Raw genomic sequence first — 10558 nt, forward strand, 5'->3', positions numbered from 1 at the left:
AATTAACTTAATCGTCTCTAACACAAAATTATCTATTTAAAGTAGTTGACATTAGCACGCTGAAGAAACCAGTCATGTCAGGTAACAACATGACGTTTACAAGCTTAAGCAAAGGTGTGTTTTTCTGCTGATAGGATTAATATTTTACTTGTTAGAGGAAGAAGAGAAATGTTTTCTTCCTCCTCTTGCAGTCCTGTAAATCATCTTACTCAGAGAGTGCTGTCCATCATTCAAGGATCACACAGATCACTATATAAACACCTACATTACACATTTAGCTACTACACCAGCTGAGCCAACACTGACAATATTATGACTATTGTTGAAATGCCAGATTGTCTCTAAAATGATCGTTCACATCATAATGTAAAGATTTGAGTCTAAATTTAAAGGTCTCATGTTGTACACGTTTCTGCTGTTTAATTTGAAGCTCACTGAACATGATACATCAGAGGTTTTAGTGCAGCTTCGACCTGGAGCTCGAGTATCAATAGACTCACAATCTCAACAAACCCTTTTTGACACCGGGTTCAGGCGGGGATGTAGCTTGGCTGAGGGTGGTGAACAGTTTTTTGTGACATCACAGAGTTACAGAAAACTGCATTGGTCATTGTAGGACTGTTTTTAAATCTGGGCCATGTGGCACTTTGTCTGTGGATTGTACACTTTGATACTTTCACAGTGTTGATATAACACATAAACATTTGCTTTTACAATATGAGGCCATCAAACTTGACACTGAGTATAATCTCTAGTGGTTCTATAGAGACTGCAGGCTCTGGACAATGTGAAGGGTATGTGACAACATGGCTTCAACAGGCTTCGATAGGACTTAACCATTCACTGTTATGGTCACAGCTAGATCTCCAGTCAGACGTCTCAAGGACCCCCAGAATCTAAGAGGCCCCAGGTTCACAGCATCAGTCAGATTCTGACCCATTGTGCTCATATTGGAGAAATTTCCTTTTGCAGTCTACAGACACAGATCACTGTCATTATTCTTGCCTGTCTGTACCAACAAATCTCAAAATAAAATTGATTGGCAATTGCTTTGAAGTTGATTCATTAAAGCACAGTAGGTTTTGCTATTAATGAATATCCTCATGCCTGTGGTCAGTTGCAATTTAAAAACCTGGACGCCAAACTGCCATTTTACTCTCAACTATAAAAGGGGATATAAGAAGTTTCAGGGTCGCATATAACATTGTGGTGATTGGCACGACAGTGGTTTGGTTGGTCTCCTCTTTCTTTTAATCAGTGCTGCTCAAAACCTTAAGGATGTCTAATTTGATTGATTTGATTTGCTTAACTGATGACCTGAGCACCCACATGTGTTTCACCTGAGTCTATTACCTACTTGACCATATCAATGTAGCTGGGTTTGCATTCCATGTTTCACGTACTCTGTCTGCTGGCTACACACACAGTTCCCTCAAACAAGTATGTGGAATTGATAAACCTGACATTTCATATAAACTGGTGGTGATAAAATAAGAAAATCATGGTGAAACAACAGACAAATCTAAACTACTTCAAGGGTTTCACAAACTATCAAGCAGCACTGTAGATAGTCATGCTCTTAGTTAAACGCTTTCTGTTCTCACAGAAAACGTGCATTTGAAAAACAATTACTCTATCTCACTCTGTGTGTGTGTGTGTGTGTGTGTGTGTGTGTGTGTGTGTGTGTGTGTGTGTGTGTGTGTGTGTGTGTGTGTGTGTGTGTGTGTGTGTGTGTGTGTGTGTGTGACTGCCAAAAACAAAGCAATGCCGATTTGTTAGGAGTCACATCTCATTCCTGTCACAGAACAACACACCCACATTACCACTCTGGTTTTACAAGCTGTTTGTTTCTGCCTCATTGCCCTTTGTTCAGTCACATATTTATTACAGCTGCTTTAACTGTCTGTCACATGTACTGACACTGACAACACTGAAGAAATGTATTTCAAAATTATGTGTTTGGTTACACCTGTAGGTATTTTGACAGTCTAGACACCGGACTTAACATTTGCTTTACACTTGGATCCAAATGTACAGTCTTTAAGATCGTAGCAGAGTTTGCAAAGAAAAGTTTAGAAGTGTAGAAAGTTTGTGTCTCTGTCTCAGAGATCTCATCTAATGTGTTAAGAACTGAAGTTCGTGTGATATAGTGATTGCTGAGCCTCTCCTCTCCTCTGAGCAGCTGACCTGAATGAAACTAACCAGATAATAGGAAACTGGCCCTTTTGATTGTGTGCTCATGAAAAATGAAGGGCCAAAAAAGTGTGCCTGCAAAATACTATTGAACAACTAAGTGTTTCATTGAGGATTTACCTGCGTCGTCTGTCAGAGAGATGTTGGTGAATGTCCCATCATCTTCGTCCACCTCGGTCTCCATGGCCCAATTCTCCTTTCCTTCTTCGCGCTTGATTTCCTTTTTGTTTGTTTTTTTCACTGAGTCATTCGTTAGTGTAGTAACATTCTCTCTCTCTCTTTCTCTTTCTTTCACCTTTGCTCCTTTTTCTTGTCTCTGTCTCTCTTCATGTGCGTTGGCCCCGCCTCCATCTACACCTGCCATCTGAATCATTCACTTCGCCACGGTTACCTGCCCTACCTGACTGGCGACTCAGGTTACTGGAGCTGTCATGGGAATGGGTCACTATGGCAACCACTGGACCACAACAGACCGGCAAACTGGCCCAGCCTGAAGGAAAACTACCAGGGGTCAAAGTTAAACATCTGGTAAACTCACATGGAAGGAAGCCACACACACACACACACACACACACACACACACACACACACACACACACACACACACACACACACACACACACACACACACACACACACACACACACACACACACACACACAGGATAGTATAAACTGATGTCAGTTCTTTATGATGAATTTGGCTTTTAAAGGTTTCAGAGCAGGTTGACATAAATTGACTGGAGGGGACATGAATAGGAAAACTGGTTCCACTAGATGTGTGGGAGTGGCCTGCTCTCTGCTGGTTAATGCTGAGCACTGCAGATAAGGTGGCTGTCAGGCAGCAGAGACTCCTTCATGTTCCAGCTTAGAGCATCCTGCAGTGACAGTGCAATTTACACATAGCTACTGTAGCCTATATGCACAGGAACGCAGGTGACCTTTGGCTCCCGTCATCCAATCACTGTTTTCTGAATAGAAACCACTTATACACTAACAATGTGAACATTTTTATAGCAAATTGATTTATTTTTTTAATAAACCAAGTTAGTGGTACACCAACTCTGCATTTTTGTGATGTTTTGACCTTGCTGCAGCTGTGGGAGAAAAAAAATACAGATATAACAACAGAAACGGCTAGAAAGAGCATTTCCTGAAGAAAATACGTGTGAATGCTGAAAGCTGAACACCATTGCTGAATTAGCTGAAGAAATTGCTGAAGCAAAGTTGAAAAGGCTGACACTAAGGCTGAAACGTTTAACTTGTAAGCTGAGAGTTGAATGCATTTTAAAGGGCTAAAAGCAATAGAAATCTTAAAATGGTAGAATAAAATGTATGCATGTTTAAGTGTAACAGTTGAAGAGTTTGAAGAGTTTAAATCTGTAGCTAACCTGAAAGTAAAGGAAACTGATGAACTAATGCTAACATAGGAACAAACAGGGAAAATAAAATAAATAGGTGTTAAAAAAAACTCAGTTGACTCAGTTTCAATGGAAGTCTCCTCGAAGATCTCCTCGAAATGCTGTACACACTAACTTGCAACAGCAGCAATAAGACAAGCTTAGACATACACACACACCTTGTTTAACTCCTCTGACATTACCTACAGGAGCACTTCCGTACTTGGTCCTCCTTGGCAATGCTATACTAAAACACCCTGGTGTTTTAGTATAACAGCTTGTGTTTCAGGACCTTCATGGTCACGGTCACAATAATAAACACTTGGTCAAGGTTAAAGAATGATCATGGTTAAGGCTGAATATCAGTTTGAAGTGGAAAAACAAACAGCAGTCACTTGGGTTCAACTCTGTTTTCTCGATCCATCCATCCATCCACTGCTGAAGAAGACAACTGTTCTTGTAGGATTGTGTGCTGCTAAGGACTGTAATCATTTGTCCTATTATATCACAAATAATACAACTAAGAGGAGTCAGATTGGGTAGGCTACTTAAGTCCAGCTGGCTGAAAATAACTACTTACTTTGTGCCAGTATGAGTTACAGCAGAATGTGGTTTTGTCGTCTGGGAGACAATGTGTGTTTGCATCTGCATTATGTCTGAGTTAGTGTGTCTGTGATGTTATTTTGTGTTCATGTGCATATTTGCTCCCAGTTTTGCTCTTTTCTATTGGACTCTCTCAGTAATGAGGTTGTGTGTTTATGTTTATGTGTGCGTGTTTGCATGGGATTCACCTGCCCCCAGCCAACATTTATGGGGAAAAACCTCACAGTGAAGGATATAGCTGCTTACAAACTATAATTTACTCCTAACCCTGGTCAAGCCAGGCCAAAACTGACCTCCAAGCTGCGGCCACCCACGCTATAGCAGAACGTCTCTGCACGCTATAGTCCTATCACTGCCAGCTAAACTCAGCAGGTGACAGTGAAGATGCTGTTTCACCCTAAACATCCAATAAACACTCAAAAACAAGTGTAGCACAAACGTGTAGAGTTCAGAGTGATGTGTGTGTGTGTATCGATGTGTGTGTTGGTGTGTGATGGTTAGTGGGTTAGCACCTGTGGTACACCCCCCTCCCCCCAACACACACAACACATACACACACACACCACAGCTTGATTCTGGCAGAAAATGAATCCAATGTGAGACAGTATGTGTGACCTTTTTCCTGCCCCCTGTGTGAGTGTGTGTGTGGGTTTGTTTTCATGTCCTCGTGGGGACACGAATGTGAACATGCACCTACATGTGGGGACTCCTGGGGACGGAAGCTGAGGTCCCCCACAGACTGAGGCCCTGTTTACACGACAACGCTCACAAATGAAAACGGCAAAACATTTTATCGGATGTGCCTTTCGTTTAGACAGCGACGGTGTTTTGGGGGCTTGAAAATGCAAAAAAGTGAAACCACCCAACAGAGTGGAAATCTTAAAAACGCTCCGGTGTTGCATCCCCATGTAAAGGGTGAAAACGCAAAAGTCCACTCAAGAAGAAGAAGAAGAAGAAGAAGAAGAAGAAGAAGAGGAAAATATTCTGGTAGCAGACTTTGTGGTGTTGTGTGTTGTGCAGCACACTGCCACCTAGGTGCCTGGCGTGCATACAACATTGAATTACACAAACTTCTGCGTCACCGTATGCACGCGGATTTCCTCCCCTTTTTATTCCCTGCGGAATAAAAAGTGAGAACACAACGCCACTTTTGCATTTTCTGTATAGATAATTTCCATGTAAACGTAGCCTGAGACAGCTTCTTCAGAGTTAAGATTCAATATTAAAATGTCGTTTTTATTATGTCTGTGTCGGTGTGTGTGTCCGTCTGTTTGTCTCTGCGTGTATGCATGTGTGTGTATGTCTGTGTGTGTGTGTGTTAAGGCTGTGCAGCTACATCCAAGTCCAAGAAGCATTGCAAGATTAGTAGCAGGATTAGCAGCATCCACAGAGAGGGAGTGTATTGGTGTGACTGTTCTCTCTCTCTCTCTCTCTCTCTCCCCTGTGATAGTCCACAGACCAGATGCCCACTTTGGCACCAGCGCTCTGCCAGTGTTATGCTAGGCATGGGGCATACACTTACAACACACACACACGCACACAAACACACACACGCATGTGTATACACACTCACCGAGAAGAGGCTGTAAAAGAGCATTCGTCCATCTGTCCTTCTCCCGGCTACTCTGGTACTAAGCACATCAGCTTGTTTGTGTGTCCCCATGGCGTCCTCGGCGTGTGTGCGAGCATGTCTCCGCTTCTCCACAGTGTGTAAGCTAAACTCAGCAGTGTGCAAAAATTCAAATAAATGGCTCCCTTTCTGTAATTCAGGGATTGCAGAAAGTGGTCAAAGTTATTATAATGATAATGTTCTATGGATAATTTATTAATAGATTTTTTATGTTTCTTTCTTGTTGTATGCATGTATGCAGAAATCAGCAGAGTGGTCAAAACATTTTAAGTCTTAAAATTTGATAGGAAAAAACAGAATCCTGATGGGGTGTATGTGATTGAATCATGTGATTTGAGTGAGTTTGAAAGATTAAAAAAAAAACTTAAAGGTATCCCTTTATGAGACAGAGCTGTTTTCGAAGGCAAATACAGAGACTGCTTGCCGAAAAACTGCCCCCGAACGCACATCAGCGGTTTTGCATGAATTTACCTCTAAAACAACTCTGTCTCCTTCCGTTATTATCTCATAGCGTGGTGAATGTGCAGGTCACAACTTGTCCACCAGAGCGTTTTGGAGTTGTTGGATTGTGTATTTGATGAGTTTGATGAGGGAAACCAAGAAATCCCATTAGCCTCCGTAGCGTAGCTCTGAGCAGCTCACAGCTCTGCTCCACCGTTCTGAAAATAGCTTGCACCGACAATTAAAGGTAACGAACCTACTCGTAAAACTACTATAGGAATTATGGCAATAGGCCAATTTGCCAAAATGCTGAACTATCCCTTTAAACGTTAAAACAATCTCCATTGTCACATCCAGCTCAGTATTTGTCATCTATATTGGATAATTTAACGGGTGTGCTGTTTAAATATAAACTCTGATTTTGTCTAGTTTTGAATGTCACACACAGATGACCTCGCCCACCTACAACCCTATCACCTTTGTGGTCTGTTATAAGTCATTACAATTGTTTGCAGTGGGAGATGTCAGTACTGTCTTGTCTCAATTATTCTTTTTTTTCCTTTTTCTTTTTTTGTGTGTGCTAATTTTCAAGTTTTACTCTTGAAAAACATTTCAGAGCAGATGGTGCATCACATTATGTTGTGAGCAGTTGTGTGTGTGTGTGACTACAAATCCAACAAAGTAGTTGAGAAAACATATAAGTTTTGTTAGTAGATACTTTAGTGCTTTCTGACAAACACGTCCTTCATGTACTTTCACACAGTTTCTCTCAAAAGACAACAAGTCTATAGGCACAACAGTGGCCCCATGAGGCTGTGGTGATAAATACACAACAGAGAACCTGAAGAGACTGATGAGGAGAAAACCACCTGGATGTTTCTCATTTGATTATCTCCACTCCTCCACCTCACCTCCTACCTTCTTGTTGTCTCATTATTCTTCATGTCATATTTTTCCAGTCTCGTTCTCCTCCTGTTTCTTTGTATTCATCATCACAAGCTTCCAAAAAAGATCAAAGGTGGTTTTGAGGTCAGAGGATCAGCTGAGGCATCACACTTGACACTGATCATTTTTTGCAGGTCCTCCTCCTCCTCCTCCTCCTCCTCCTCCTCTTCCTCCTCCTCCTCCTCCTTCATCCCTGCTGCCACACTGAGCCATTTTTAAAGAGTGCAGGGTCCTCTTATTTTTTCCATTTGCTGCACTTTCCTCCCCCAGCTTTCATCTCTCTGAGCCGACTCCTGCTGCAGATTTGCCTCCAGTGCTTCACACCTGTTCTTGCACTGCTCTTCCCTTCTCTGTAGCTTATTGTCTTTTGGGGTGAGCTCCGTCTCTTTATCTGAGCGCTACTTGGAGCTCTGCTGTCCTGAAAATGTGTTGAACCTTCATATTAATAAACAACAGGGAAATGAATGCGGTGTGGGAGTCCAGGTAAATGAAGTTCAAAGGTAAAGACCTACCAGAGGTCTGTCTATCTATCTATCTATCTATCTATCTATCTATCTATCTATCTATCTATCTATCTATCTATCTATCTATCTATCTATCTATCTATCTATCTATCTATCTATCTATCTATCTATTCATCCATCCATCCATCCATCCAAAGTCCACTCCAGGGTTTGCAGGCAGCCATGAAAGGCTACAGTGTTAGTTTATGATCTCCACCATATAGCCCCCCCTCCCCTTCTTCCTCACTCTATTCTCCCTGCCTCAGTCTCATCCCACTCACACATTACTCTGCTACTCTGTGGGGGGAGCATGCACACACGCACACAGACCCCTGTGCGAATACCGGAGTGAGTGGAGTAGTCGCCTGCTCTCTGAGCTGCCATTTCTTTTGCCAGAAACCACAGGACTGTACAGAGCCGAGGACTCTTCCTCAGTCATACACCTCACCTGCTCCGCTGTCAGACATACACAATAACACAAACGTGCACGTTGTAGGCTTTATTGCATTGTAAAGAGTAGGTAACACCGACTCATTTGCTCAAAATAAACATAGCAGCCAGTTTCTTTGACAGAGTAAAGTACTTTCAGTGTAATAAACCTATTGTACTAGTAATTTCCACAGTTATAGCCTCCAATAACTGGAGCTGTAGTGAACAGAGTGAAACGTAGAAAACTGCTGGAAATGTCACCGTAGTAAACCCACAATTAACTTCCCACTGCCTGTAAAGTGTGAGTTGTGTGTAGTTTCAACATAAAGAGAAACCGTGATACTGGTCACAGTAACTTTGGCTGAATCCACCTTTTCATGGCCTGTGAAATGTAGTAATGAAAATAATGGTGAGAACTTTTTTTCATACATGAAATATAGCATAAAGTGCTTTACAGTAAAGACAATATATTTAACAATAAATCATTTAAAATAGGTATGAAAACAAGTGAAAAAGATTAATGTAGAATGAAAAACTCTGAATAATACAATGATAATATAGACATAACAAATGAAAGAAAGAAATAATTTGCATGAATTGCATTTTAAAAAGCCCTGCACACAAACTAACCGGTAGTTATGTAAAGTTTTATGTTAAGTTTTACAAATGGCAACGAGGAAGGCAACATGAAATGTCACTGTTTTCTCTCTGCCTCCTGAAAAACATCTTTATGATAGAGGATCATCATGGAAGTATCAAAAATAATTACCTTCATGTTGAATGTCAAGTGTATAATTTTTATTAAAATAGTTTCATATATCCAATCTACCAAAATAAATATTGGGTAGTAATAAATATTATAACAGCTTAAACTCAAAACAGAGTCAGATGACTGTATATGCACACTGTATACTGTCTCTTCGTCAGGACAGTAAGTCTGTGTTTGCATGTTCAGAACTGTTGATCATGATAAATAATTTTGCAGTTTTCTCACCACAGCACCTGCAGAGTGACTCACGTTACCTCTAAAAAGCCACATGTCAAACTGCTGACTGCAGCTTTTGCCTGCAGTTTTTAAGTTACAAACAGTCAGGAACTTGCAAGAGACAAATAAAAGGATACATGAGCTTTATCTCGGAGCAGCGACAAGACCAGCAGGGGGTTGTGTCAGTGGAGGCATGTGAGACGATAATCTACAATGGATTATGTCCAGTTGCAATAACAAATACGAGCATTTATACGTTTTAAACCCTGATAACAGCACCAATGACTGTATCTGTAATCATGATGGTCTTCAGTTGACATGTTATAAGGTATTCTGCTTGTATTTGATTGGCTGGTAACCTTGCTGGCTGGGCTCCGCTCCTCTGCATGAACCATTGTGTTTTAGAGCAGCAACAACTGTTGGTCTGACCATACTAAGTGTCACACTAAAAAAGCCCTGGATACTATAATTCCCTCAATGTCCTCCCATGCTGATAGAAGTCTTTGAAACTCCACATTCCCAGCTTTTATCAGTGGCTTTGGGTTATAGGTTTGTGGTCTCCGGGCAGCAGATGAAGTAACCCTGATGACACCAGCAGCGGTCATCTTCTCAGACTTTAGGAGAGGGGGTACAGTAGCTGTCCCATAAAAGTCCTGAAGATCCAAATGCAACTCAGACAACACAAAACCTGGTAGGTGCAGAGGAAAATGGAGCAGCAAAACTGACTTACAAATGGGTGACGAAAAACTCAGGAACCGGCAAGTAAACAAAACTCAGAAAATCCAATCTGCAGGAAAAACTCAGGCATGGGAGCATGAGGAAACATCAGGGGGATTGAACAGAAGCAGGAGCTGCCTGAGCCTGAACTGACAAAGACGAAGTGAATCCTAAAAGCTCAACAGCAGAGCCGTGCACAGAATAACCAACATCTCTGCCCACTGCAACACATCACTCGCAGTTTTCGTGCTAACCTTAATACGACTAAGGTGATTTTCATATTTTCACTTTGATGGAGGGAAGTGCAGGGTCGTCTCTCAGATCAAACCACTTTTTAATAACACTGAGCTCCCTCAGAAGCCAAGTGTGAAAGTTTGATGAACTAAAAACAAGGCTGTTTATCTCATTACTTGAAACAGTGGCATTTACAAAGTACAAAGGATTATACACACAGCACAGAGACGGCAGACACCTGAAGGGCTCCCTGTGAGTCAGGGGCCTGGGGCTCAATCCACCCACCACCATTAGCTGCATGGTGCAGACTGACTTCAACCACATCTCTTCATCTCTGAGCGTGATGGAATCAATAATGATCTGTGTCTAAACTTATCCCAAAGTATGTGCATCCTGTTCCCGAAGAAAATTTGTGCTCAGACACGGCAACACGTACACATGGTGGATGAACAAACACACAAAAAACACACATGCACTGC

This window comes from Trachurus trachurus (assembly GCF_905171665.1).
Source record: "Trachurus trachurus genome assembly, chromosome: 1".
In the NCBI taxonomy this organism is placed as follows: Eukaryota; Metazoa; Chordata; class Actinopteri; order Carangiformes; family Carangidae; genus Trachurus; species Trachurus trachurus.